At 47.4% G+C, this 13,667-nt stretch overlaps 1 protein-coding gene across 1 annotated transcript in view; it reads right to left on the bottom strand.

Moving 5' to 3' along the window:
- The window catches only part of GFOD1 (glucose-fructose oxidoreductase domain containing 1), a 114,105-nt gene that overhangs the window by 28,554 nt on the left and 71,884 nt on the right, over window positions 1-13,667 (bottom strand). The gene's annotated exons all lie outside the window — the stretch shown is intronic.

The raw sequence follows: 13,667 nt of genomic DNA, 5'->3' as shown, positions 1-13,667 counted from the left end.
TGGAAACAGGTGCTCATGGAAGGACCAAGGCACTCGTGATTGTCACTTCTGGAATCCACAGCAGTGACTGGGGACCTTGGGCCCCACAGAGGCCAGACTACAAAGGGAAAGGGATGTCAGCCTTCAGGCCCCTCCCTCTCCACCTGAGGACAGCCACCTGCTGTCAGAATTTATCCGTACCTTCACTGCATAGCTTCTCACTTCTGCTGTCACTCCCAGACCCTGTATCATCTCAGGGGCAGGTGCTGACATATCCCAAAAGGGTGGGAGCCAGCGCTATATCATGAGACCCAGAGGTGGACCACGGGGGAGACCTGGGGACCCTGTGACCAGCTGGCAGGGCAAATATTCGCCTGCAGCTACTTCTATGGTAGAAGCCAGCACAAGGGCCACCTGGGTGGCTCGGTCAGTTAAGTATTCGACTTCAGCTCAGGTCATGATCTCATGATCTCATGGTTTAGGAGTTCGAGCCCTGCATGAGTTCAAGCCCCACCTCAGGCTACCTGCCATCAGCACAGAGCCTGCTTCAGGTCAGATCCTCTGTCTCTGTCTCTCTCTGCCCCTCCCCTGCTCACGCTTTCTCTCAAAAATAAATAAACAGTTAAAAAAAAAAAAAAAAAGCAGCAGCCAACACAAAACAAAAGAGCTGTGGGGAACAGGGAATATACATGGCCAAATACCAACTCAGTCATACAAGTTAAGAAAAGACAGTGGTGTTGTCTCCTGGCCCGTATGGCATCTCCCTGAAGTGTCCTTTGACTTGATTATGGGGGGGGGGGGGGGGACAAACATTTTCATACTAATCATATTTTACATTAAAATGAACACAGACATGGGGCACCTGGGTGGCTCAGTTGGTTAAGCGTCTGACATCGGCTCAGGTCACGATCTCACAGTTCGTGGGTTCAAGCCCCGCGTTGGGCTCTGTACTGATGGCTCAGAGCCTGAAGCCTGCTTCGGATTCTGTGTCTCCCTCTCTCTCTGCCCCTCCCCCATTCATGCTCTGTCTCTCTCTGTCTAAAAAATAAATAAACATTAAAAAAACATTTAAAAAAATGAACACAGACATATCTGGAACTGAATACAAAGTCGGCATGAACTTTTAAAAGAAGAGATTTCCTACTACAGACCATGTCCCTAGATACTCCCTCTGTCTCCCAAAGTACGCATTCCCTTTTCGTTGTCCTTAACAAACGTGTCAGAAGAAAGTCTGAGAAGCCTGGTTTAGGGAAAAGTGCCAAACACTGGAGCCTTCCCAGCTGTGTCTGACTCCTGGGGTGGCCAGCAGTTAGCTGTATCATGTTAGTTACGGAATATATGTTATATATTGTTAATATATATGTTCATATACAGTTACATAATATACACTCTATAACATGTATAATATATAACATATAATATGTAATACATATACTCTATGTTGTATCATACTATGTTATATAATGTTATATAACAATACCTATACACATACATGTATTTTACACATATACATATTAGGTCAGTCATGTCTCTAGGCCTGTTTCCTCATCTGTGCAACAGAAATAAGAACTCATACCAGTTTTGACTAATGGGCTTCCCTGCGCTCAGAAAGGAAGTAATTCAGGATCCCAAAGCCTGGAGGCAGAACACGGCCCTACTGGGCAATGAACTGCCCGCTCAGGATGCCGGCTCTTCAATGGCAACTTGTCTACCCCACCAGTCAGGGCTCAGGCCAGCCGGTGGCCGTCATCAAGCACAGTGCCCCAGAACGGGAACCAGAGAGGGGCATTCTGGGGCTCAGGGTCGTTTTGGGAAGCCTCTCTGTTGACGAAGATGCCACAGACACCAGTCAGCTCTGCTCGTTCTCTCCTGGTTCTCCCAGCGGAAAGCGTGAGTGACTTAACGGTAATGCTGGGCGCTCAAAACAGACAGCTGGACAAACGCTTTGGACAACGGGCATTATTTTTTTTTTTTAATTTTTTTTTCAACGTTTTTTATTTATTTTTGGGACAGAGAGAGACAGAGCATGAACGGGGGAGGGGCAGAGAGAGAGGGAGACACAGAATCGGAAACAGGCTCCAGGCTCCGAGCCATCAGCCCAGAGCCTGACGCGGGGCTCGAACTCACGGACCGCGAGATCGTGACCTGGCTGAAGTCGGACGCTTAACCGACTGCGCCACCCAGGCGCCCCTGACAACGGGCATTATTTTTAATAACGTGAAACACGTATCTACCCTAGAGCCCAGAAATTCCACTCCTAGAAACGTAACTGAAGGGAAATGAAAACCTATGTCTACACAGAAGACCTGAATGTGAATGTTCACAGCGACTTTTTTTTTTTTTATATACAGTTAGCTCCAAACTGGAGACAACGCAATGTCCCTGAGCAGCTGAGTGGATAAACAAATTACGCTACACCCCCAAAATAGGCTATTCGACAATAAAAAGAAACAAACCAATCAGACATGCAACAATACGGAGAGATCTCAAAAAATATTACCCTGAGTGAAAGAAGCCGTATGCAAAGGGGTACATCCTATGTGATTCTAGTTATAGGCAACCGTAAAACAGACGAAAGCAAGCTATTGTGACAGAAAGCACATGGGTAGGTGCCTGGGCTGGGAGGGTGGAGTAGGGACCACAAGGTCACACGGGAAACCTTTTGGAATCGTGGGAATGTTTCATATTTTCAGACTGGGGTGGTGTTAAGTGATAGATATATTTATTAAAGCTCATCCACTTATACAATGAAAACGAGTGCATTTTGTTACATGTAAACGACACCTCAATAAATAGAAACAATTGAGAGACAGAAGGGGGAGTAGGGTGGTGGAGAGAAGAAATGGAGGGAGAGAGGGAGGGGGAAAAGGGAGGGGAGAGGGAGGAGGGCGGGTCGGAGGGAAACGGGGAGACGGAGAGGTGTCTGATGTCTTCGATGGCACGTTCAATGTGGGGAAGGCCAACGCATCATTTTCCCTTCTCCTAAAATGCTTCCCACAGTTGTTCCCACGCTCGCTAAGAAACAGACTTTCATCCCAAAGGAAACTGTGGCAACACTGATTTCTTTGTTTTTTAAAGGAGGGTAGACCTCCAGCCTTCGGACACATTAAAGAGAGCAAAGACTTCACAGAAAGCGACGCCCCAGAGAGGACACCGTACAAACTATGACACTGAAACAGACACAATGCCTGGGTCGACATTCGACTAGCACACAACACTCACAGTGGAGGTAGGAAAAAAAAAAAAAATTAAACACGGATTTATCAGTCGGCAAGTAGTTGTTGGCCTGAGAGTCCCAAGTATCTCCTCATCACCCAGGACCCCTCCCCACCTCCTCATGGTCCAGCAGTTTGGTGGCTTGGCAGCTACCAGACCAAGACCCTACTCTTAGCTCCACGGTGGCTTTTGTATGGTAGGTTGGTGCCCGGCCATACTGGATGGGGAAATATTTTGAAAGCCCTCCTCCGCCTGAACAATATAAATTACGAATAATCGGCAAGCATATGGTGATCAAAAGAACATGCATTTTGTCAGAATGGAGTCGTGTCAGTGGAAAAAACCCACAGAAGTGGGATGTTTTTAGTCTTATGCCATGTAACACACTTCAGGGATTTTTCCACTTGGAAGAGCTTTGACCCGAATTGCAGACTTGTATCTTGCTTCCAGACCAACATTTTAAATGAAGGGAAGGGGAGGGATCTCGGAAGAACAGAAGGAAAACCACGTCTGGGGACTGGAGGCCAAGGAGGAGATGTGGGAGCATGCGAGGCCCTCAGAGAGAAACAGAGCCCCCCTCTTCTGCGGGGCCAAGGGAATCCAGCTCTCCACCCTATTAAATAAAGTGAGATGAGAGAGAGCCCTGTTTGTCAGTCCTTATAACAATTAGTCATTGATGCTCAAGTATTGGGGACGCGGACAGACAACAATGGTGTTCTGTCCAATATCTTCAGCAAGGATTAATTCTCCTTAACAGGTGTCTGGAGAGCCAACCCCAGCATCGTGCACTTGTGTAGACCAGCGGTCGTGCTGCTGAAGAAAATAATTTCAGGTTTCAAATTTCTTTATGTGAAAGAGGGAACCGTTTAATGAGGATTGTCTGACTCCAGAGGTTAGCCTCGAATGAGGTTGGAGACTCACTGTGCCTTAATCATATAAATTTGAATCTTCAGGGCATAAAAAAAAAAAGGGGAAAGAAGGCTGTTAGAAAATAAAGGAGAGTTGGCCGATATGACTTCAGGTACAAGGGGAAGACTTGGTTGGACCCTGATTTGAGAAAGCTAACCGTGAGATGGCATTCTACAATCAAAGAAACCTGAATGTGAACTGTGTGGTAGGTAAAAGCAGGGAATTTTGTTAATGGTTATGGGTCCCAGGGTGACTTGGTGGCTAGTTAGAAAGGCAAGAAAGAAAGCAAAGGGAGGAAGGAAGGAAAGAGAAAGGAAGAAGGAAAGGAAGAAAAAAGGAAAGAAAGAAATCAACAGATGCTACATTAGGTATTTACAGGTGGAATGTCAGTACTCTGGATGGTCTGACACTGAAATTTCACAGAAACATTAACAATCTGAAAACGGAAGTAGGAAAACAGTTCATTTAGAACAAGGCCGAGAAGGATGAAGTGCTTCGAAATAAACTTCAGAAGTGCAAAACTTGCACTCTGAAAACTAAGCAACACTGTTGAAAGAAATTAGCAAAGATATAAGCAATGGAAGGACTTCCTGGGTCCTTGCGGCAGAAGGCTTCATATTGTTAAGATGGAACGCTGCCCAAATTGATCTACGGATTCAATATAATTTTGACCGAAATCCCAGCTACCTGTTTTGTAGAGATTGGCCAGCTGATCCTAAAATTCATATGGTAAGGCACCCAGAACAGTAAAAACAATCTTAATAATTTATTTTTTTATCTTAGAGAGAGAGAGTGTGTGTGTGTGAGCAGAGGAGGGGTAGAGGAAGACAGAGAGAGAATCTCCATGCCATGCGTGGAGGCTGACATGGGCTCTATCCCACAACCCTAGGATCATGACCTGAGCCGAAATGAAGAGTCAGACGCTCAACTGACTGAGCCACCCAGGCTCCCCGAACAGTAGAAACATTCTTCAACAAGAACAAAGCTGGAAGACTTGTAATTCACGATGTCAAACTTACTACAAGGCTATAGTAATCAAGATGCTGTGGTAATGGCATAACCATGGGCAAATCGATCAACGGCACAGAACTGGGAATTCAGAAATAAACCTGCACATGTATGGTTAATTGATTCTCAACAGGGATGCTTAAGGTCATTCAATGGGGAAAGAATCGTTTTTTCAAGTAATCCTGAGACCACCATATATCCACATGCAAAGAAGCTGGGTGTTTAGCTTATACCCTATGCACAAATTAACTCGAAATGGATCAAAGACCTAAACGTAGGAGCTAAAAATATAAAACTTTCAGAAGGAAACACAGGGGTCAAACCTTGAGACCTTGCAATGGCAGATTTTGACAGTAGCATCTGAAATACGTGGGCTTGAACCTCATTTCTGCCATTTTCTTGCTGTGGCCAAGTGGGTGGCCTGATTTCCCTGAGCCTCAAAGGGAACAAAGATACGATCATCATCACGGCGCTGTTAGAAGAACTATACCAGGCACCGCTCTCTCGACAGCTCCCAGAATATGAACTCAACGCCAGCTAACTGCTGGGCACGTTCTCAGTACAAGAACATGTAAGCTACAGAGTAAAGCTATGAGTGGACTTGGGTGCCAGGGTTAAAATCATGTCATTTCAAGATTTAAAAAAAGAACTTCCAATTTACAAAGCTCGGTTTGAATTGTCTGCAAGAGGTCATTTTCAGGAGATCTGTAGCACAGAGCAGCTTTCGAGTTTTAAAGGCCCCAAGGGACACTTGGGTGGCTCAGTCAGTTAAGCGTCTGACTTTGGCTCAGGTCCTGATCTCACGGTTTCTTGAGTTTGAGCCCCGCGTCGGGCTCTGTGCGGACAGCTCAGAGCCTGGAGCCTGCTTCGGATTCTGGGCCTCCCTCTCTCTCTCTGCTCCTGCCCCGCTCACACACTGTCTCTCTCTCTCTCAAAAATAAATTAACATTTAAGAAAAAAATTTTAAAGGTCCCAAGAGTGGCACGCAGGAATCCTCTGGGTTGAATTCCACCTGAAGACGTTGCTTGTGGAGCACCCGGTGTTTTAAAAATTTTTAAATGTAGATGCTTTTACATGGGTTACTTCACCTCAGTGAACCACACCCTCCACCATTCCCTATCATCTAACCTCGAGCCCACCCCACTTATTTGTATCATTACCTGGTTCCTGAAGGGGATTACATTTCTCAACTCTGTGTCAAACGCTAGCACATCTCTGTTCGTTAACCAACCTTCTTCCTACAAAGTGTGAAGAGCCTCTCTTCTTTTAAAAGTCTTTTTATTTTTATTTAATTTTATTTAATTTACTTATTTTTAAAGTTTTTTTTTTTATTAAAAAATTTTTTTTAAGAGAGAGAGCGCATGAGAGCATGTGCACACAGGGGAGGGGCAGAGGGAAAGGGAGAGACAGAATATCAAGCAGGATCCACACCCAACACAGAGCCCAACGGAGGGCTTGATCCCAAGACCCTGAGATCTTGACCTGAGCCGAAATCGAGAGTCGGACGTCCAACAGACTGAGTCGCCCAGGTGCCCCTGAATATGTGTTTAGATATCTTTACTAATGTACAATATGAAGTTCTAAACTAGTTGAAAGGATAACATAGACCAGCGTTGCCCCAGTAGAAACGTAACAAGAAATGCAAGCCACATGTGTGATTTTGAAGTTTCTAGCAGCCACATGAAAAATGTAAAAAGAAACCATGGATTTTGATAACACCTTTTGTAGTCTACTGCATCCAGCATATTATCAGCATGTAATCAGTATAAAAGTTTGAGATGCTTTACCTTCTTCCCACCTACGTCTTTGAAATCTGGCGTGTGTTTTATACTTACTTACATCTCAGTTTGGAATGGCTACATTTCAAGGGCTCAATAGCTCCATGTAGCCCCTGGGCTCCTGAACTGGGCAGAGAGATACAACCAACAATAAATCATGCAGTATTAAGACCTTAAGGGGAGGAGGGTCTTCTGCAGGAAGAGAATATCTACGTTGGAAAGTACTGAAGTGGCAGATTCTGGGGCTTTGGTGGTCCTGGTGGCGGCCATGGTCACGACGACGCTTACGACGAGCGAAACTGAGACCACGTTATTCCAGGGCAGAGGGGGAGGGGAGGACATACAGGGCTTCTATTTCTGCTGCTGTTTCCACTTCTATCCTTTGTATGCCATGCGTGCTGGGGGTGAGGTAGGGCAGGTCGAAAAAGAAGCAAACAGAACGGAATAGAAGGTGGGGTTGATAGACCACCATCCCTAATATTTATCGCTGCCTCAAGTCCTGGCCCCAACTCATCAATGGTTCTCAAGGTCCCCAGGCCAGGGAGTTGCCGGTGCGGGGATGTTTCCTGCCCTTCCTCACTTCGCCTCTCCAGCTTCTGAGGCAGCCTTCTCGAGCTCCCAAGAACAGGCCTTCTGCTCCTGTTATTCAAGGAATATTATGTTCTCCCAACTGTGATATTTTGGGCCTTTTTGGCAGGAGGTGGGATGGGCAGGGGTGGAAAAAACTCACGAATGTTCTCTGAACAAGGAACCAGTAAAGCACAGACATCTGGCTCCAGGATTTTGCTGGCTCCAGGGATGTCACCGTAAACCCACTAACACTAATTGCTTTCACGTCTGCTCCCGTTTCTAGTGGAAATAAAATGCCTCTCTGGCTAATGGAAAATGAAACGCCCAATGGTTGTTTGTTTACCATGTTACATAACAGCTCCCTGTACCTCCAGTCCTGCCCCCAGCCCTCATCCTGAAACCCTCTGAAGGATCTCTTGTCCAAGACTATAAGGGCTCCACACATAAAGGGGAACAAGGCTCAGAAAGGATACCTGCATTCCTGCCAGGGCCATAGAACCCCTTAATCCTAGACTAAATGGATGAGAGGGGAAGGAAGAAAGAAGAGAGACAGAAAAGGGAAGGAATGCTACTTTTTTTTCCAATGCGTATTTATTTAGTTTTTATTATTGTTTTTAAATGTTTTTTTAATTTATTATTATTTTTTATGTTTTTATTTTATTTTTGAGAGAGAGAGAGAAAGAGACAGAGCATGAGTGGGGAAGGGGCAGAGAGAGAGGGAGACACAGAATTTGAAGCAGGCTCCGGGCTCTGAGCTGTCAGCACAGAGCCCGATGTGGAGCTTGAACCCACGAACCGTGGGATCATGACCTGAGCCGAAGTCAGACACTTAACCAACTGAGCCACCCGGATGCCCCAATCCTACTTGTTTTTAATTCATGCTTCCATGAATATTTTGGGTCTCCTTACGTGACCTAAATACAAAGATCTGAGCCTCAATTTCTGAATTCAGTTTGACTGCCAAAGAAAAGAAAATATAGGTCCAGCTGAAACTGGGATTTAGGGAAATGGCTCTCCACCCACTGGGTCTAATACAGCTGTCCTTTAAAATGATTTACTGTTGTAAGTCACTGGACAGCCTTCTTTGACAGTCCTGTTCCAGCTTGGTTGACTGTGTTTACCCATTAATTACATAACGTGGTAATGAGTACTTTATCTATCTCCCACTGACCACTGGCAGGACTGCATCGTAAGCATCACTTTATTTCCAGTGCCTAGTGGCAAATCATAAGAGTAGTGGAGACCCTGAGCTGTCCCTCCCCACCCCTAAGGATGCAGTGACAGAACCATTTGTTGTTAGGTCTGCATGCGGTGGGCAAGAATAAAACTACATTTCCCAGTATCCTTTGCTGTTAAGTATAGCCATATGACTAGGTCCCAGCCAATAGGGTATGAGTAGAAGTGTGATGTGTAGATTTCCCATGGTGCCATTCAACATTTCCCATCTTGCTGTGTGGATCCCGCGTTAGGCCACGTTGGCGAGGACAACACCCTAGGGATAGCAGAGCAACAAGACAGAGACCCCTGGATCCTAGAAAACATGGAGCTGCCAGATGGCTTTCAGAGGGACTGTCATGTGGGGCAGAAATAATTATTTCGGATCCGGGTTACAGTAGCTGAAATTGTATGCTGAGGACTTATTTGTTGAAGAGGAGAAAGGAGAACACCCATACGAGAAATAATAATTCCACTGTGATGGTTATTTTGTAGGTCAACCCGAATGCACCACAGAGTACCCAGACATCTACTCCAACATTACTCTGGGTGGATCTGGGAGAGTGCTTCTGGATGAGATCAACATCTGAATTGGTAGACTGAGTAAAGCAGATAGTGTTCCCCGGTGAGGGTGGGCCTCATATAATCAGTTGAAGACCTGAATTAAAAACAAAAGGACTGGGGCGCCTGGGTGGCTCAGTCGGTTGAGCGGCCGACTTCAGCTCAGGTCATGATCTCACGGTCCGTGAGTTCGAGCCCCGCGTCAGGCTCTGTGCTGACAGCTCAGAGCCTGGAGCCTGTTTCAGATTCTGTGTCTCCCTCTCTCTGACCCTCCCCTGTTCATGCTCTGTCTCTCCCTGTCTCAAAAATAAATAAAACGTTAAAAAAAAAATTAAAAAAAAAAAAATAAAAACAAAAGGACTAAGTCTTTCCCTGCCTTTGGACTTGAACTGAAATATTGGCTCTTTTTCGGGTCTCAAACATGCCAGCTTTGGACTAGAACTCACACCACTGGCTCTCCTGGTCCCCAGGCTTTCCCACTTGGACTGGAACTGTGCCATTCCCTCTACTGGGCTTCCACCCTGCTGACTGCAGATCTTGGGACTTCTCAGCCTCCCTAACCATGTGACCCAATTCTTTTCTTCCCGGCAACCATGGGTCCGGCTAAAAGCTAACGGTTCCGCTCCTAGAGAGGGAGACAAGAACTGATTAGGGGGAGGGGAGGGGTAGCCAGGGGTCTGTGCTATCCCTGTAATTCACCAGGACCCGTGCTAGAGGTGGTGATGTGTAAGAAGACGCAGGCTTGCCCACGGTCAGTGGGAGAGAGACAAGGGATTGTGTAATTACAGCATCTGTGACACCTCCCACTCTTTCTCTCTCTCTTTTTCTCTGCCCCCTCTCTATCTCTATCTCTCCTATTGGCTCTGGCTCTGGCTCTGTTTCTCTGGAGAACCTTGACTAATACACCTACGATGTGGCTTTCATTGTGGAGAGCCAGCCTCCGGCTGATGAACAACCTCACATCCCCAACCGCTCTATGTGCTCCCGGGCTGCAGAGTGCCGTCTTCCTCATCGCCTCCTTTTGCTATATGCTGTCTCCTCCTCCATGGCTGGATACAGAGTAGGACCTCTTGACCAGATCAACTTAGACACTTGGGATAAAGATCACATGAAAAACAAAGCCCTCTGTCATGTCCCTTGGGAATGCCTTTGAACCGTTCGGTTACGACGGCTGAAAAAATGGTCCAAGATGGCCAAGTCCAAAGGGCTTATCTTGGAATCAAAACCTTCTTGGACGCAGAGACCGGGTTTTGTATAAACACCTTCTGCGAAGCTATGAAGTTTTATGTAGCAAACTTTAGGGGAAATTAAGATGAGATGGGGCTCGGGGGAGCAGCTATTACAACAGGGTTTATTTAGTCAGATGGTTTTTCCTGAGTCACTCCATTTCATCAGGAGAGGAGTGCAAACACAAACCCTCTGTCTAACGTCGACAGTGAGGAAATAAATAGGGCGACTCCAGCCCCAACTGCCTCCCTCCTCACATGCGCCCAACGGACTCGCCAAGATTGCCCAACCAAAGAGCGACAGTTGGACAGTTTGCAGAGTATCTCTTCCTGGGTCACCTCCCAAAGGATGGGAATGCTTGGCTTTGCTCCCAGGAAAACCGCCATCTGGCAAAGGTATGTGAGAAATGCGCCCTTCCCTACTGACCACTGCAGAAGAGAGTGGCCAAGAGCCCTTCAAAGTGGCGTTTGTCCCCCATGTGGAGAGTGTTTATGAACCGACACATTCTCTCTCTAGCTCCGGAAATAGCCGCCTGATCAGAACACAATTGAACGCGACCTTGGGCCCAGCTGTGGTAGGCAGAGGTTAATTTCCTTTCCCGCTCAGGGCAGGACCCAGTTCCAATTGTGTCGCTTTGCCTAATTAAATTTTCTGCACAATGTAGCAAGTACCTTATCTTGGACAGTGAGGCAAAAGCTCCCCTTGTTCCTCCCTGCGGTTTAAAGTGGAAGTTTGATAAAGGGCACATTTTGCCTTAAAAAAACAAACACAAAGCAGCATTAATGGTGAGGAGAAAGTGCTTTTTCTACTGGTGGCTGTTATTCTGGTAAAAATTTATACTCGCCTATGAAGACCTCCCCACCTGCCCCCCCCCCACCACCACATGACCTGACAGGGAGGAAAGATAAAGCAGCCGTGTAAGGGAGCTCAGGTGAACGACTTAGGACCCGAAAGAAAGTAGGCCAGTGGGTTGAAATAAAATCCAGCCACGAGCAAACAAGAGGTTTAATAAACAGGAGACAATCTGCTGTCAGCACAGTCCCCGGGCCCTCTGCCCCTCAACGCTTTCCTGGCCAGCGGTACTCCACACTCACCTGGCTAAGACAGCTCTGGAAAGGGAACAGAGGGGCTGATACATTTGCTCCCTTACATATTCATTTATTTTGGAATGACTTTATGGTTCTTGGAAGAAAAGGATCCATGTTCCTTTCTTTTCTTTTTTTTTTTTAATTAAGAAATGCAGAAAAATCTGAAAAGGGAAATGAAACTTGAAATCCCACCACCTGTCAAGAATCGATCAGGAAGTTAGGTGACTGTAACCCAGTTATCTCTTGACACACACACACGGGGAGGAAGACGGGAGCACACCCCGCACTATCTTTAATAAAGAGGATTTCATCATTTAAGTCAACAGACAGAAAAGAAGCAGAATGAAGCAGCATCTGCTGACTTTCCGAGATAATACAGATTTCCAGCCTGGCAGGATTCTGAAGGCGGGGCGGACGTCCAAGGCCAACTGAGGTAAGGGATATCAGAAAGGCAGATAACACAGGGATATAAAGCCCCAAACCCTAAGTGATTTGATGGTGTTTTCCTTGGCACTCTGGAAAGGTGCCTTCAGCTGAGATAAGAGAACTCTGTTCTGGGAGCCCAGGGCCCAGGCTCTCACAGTGCGGCTGGCTCACCCCGTGTCCGGATAGATTTTCTGACCTCTGAAGAAGGGAACATCGGGGCACCTGAGTGGCTCAGTCGGTTGAGCCTCCGACTTTGCCTCAGGTCATGATCTCACAGCTCGTGAGTTCGAGCCCCCCGTCAGGCTCTGTGCTGACAGCTCGGAGCCTGGATCCTGCTTCTGCTTCTGTGTCTCCCTCTCTCTCTGCCCCTAACCCACTCACATTCTGTCTCTGTCTCTCTCAAAAATAAATAAACATTAAAAAAAGTTTAAAAAAAAAAGAAGGGAACGTCTACCTAGCACCCAGTGAATCCAGAAGGCAACAATGAAGTGTGGGAAGAAGGATGGGAATCACCTAACATGCTGGCAGGAGAAAAGTGGGAACCAATTGGGAAGCTCAGAATTAGTGTCAGGGGACTCCCTGGACAGGCCAGTGGAGGTCTGGGCACTTGGGATCAAAGAAGAGAAAGAAGGAAGAAGGAGAGCATAGGAGAAAGAACCAAAGCCTTGCTTACCCCAAACGCCACTCCCACCCTCTGCCTCAGGGAACTAAGGCCAAGTAATTATTCACACAGCAGAGCAGTTTAAGTGCCAGGAGACAGTGGGCAATGCTTTCAAAGTGACCGGGACCTCCTACATCACCGCCTGGGGAAGCCTTGAGCTCTCCCACAGGAAGAGCCCAGGGCCCTACAAATAGCTGAGTGTGTCTGCAGTCCTGTAAGCTTGCTGTCACTGTCTCACAGCACTGGCAGAAGGAAAGAGGGAAAGAAGGAAGGAAGGAAGGAAGGAAGGAAGGAAGGAAGGAAGGAAGGAAGGAAGGAAAGGGAAGGAAAGGGAAGGAAAGGGAAGGAAGGGAGGAGAGGAGGGAGGGAGGGAGGAAAGAGGGATGGAGGGAAGGAAGGAAGGAAGGAAGGAAGGGAGGGAGGAAGGGAGAGAAGGAAGGAAGGGAGGGAGGGAGGGAGGGAGGGAGGAAGGAAGGAAAGGGGAGGGGAGGGGAGGGGAGGGGAGGGAAGGAAGGAAGGAAGGAAGGAAGGAAGGAAGGAAGGAAGGAAAGGGAAGGAAAGGGAAGGAAAGGGAAGGAAAGGGAAGGAAGGGAGGAGAGGAGGGAGGGAGGGAGGAAAGAGGGATGGAGGGAAGGAAGGAAGGAAGGAAGGAAGAAGGGAGGGAGGAAGGGAGAGAAGGAAGGAAGGGAGGGAGGGAGGGAGGAAGGAAGGAAAGGGGAGGGGAGGGGAAGGGAGGGGAGGGGAGGGGAGGGAAGGAAGGAAGGGAAGGAGGGAAGGAGGGAGGGAGGGAGGGAAGGAAGGGAGGAGAGGAGGGAGGGAGGGAAGGAAGAAGGGAGGGAGGAAGAGAGGGAGGGAGGGAAGGAAGGAAGAAGGGAGGGAGGGAGGAAGGAAGGAAGGAAAGGGGAGGGGAGGAGAGGGGAGGGAGGGAGGGAGGGAGGGAGGGAGGGAGGAAGGAAGGAAGGAAGGAAGGAGGGAAGGAAGGAAGGAAGGAAGGGAGGAAGGGGAGGAAGGGGAGGAAGGGAAGGAGGG

The sequence above is a fragment of the Panthera tigris genome, chromosome B2, assembly GCF_018350195.1.
Source record: "Panthera tigris isolate Pti1 chromosome B2, P.tigris_Pti1_mat1.1, whole genome shotgun sequence".
In the NCBI taxonomy this organism is placed as follows: domain Eukaryota; kingdom Metazoa; phylum Chordata; class Mammalia; order Carnivora; family Felidae; genus Panthera; species Panthera tigris.
Note: the sequence above shows the minus strand (reverse complement) of the source record. Positions and strands in the feature narration are given on the sequence as shown.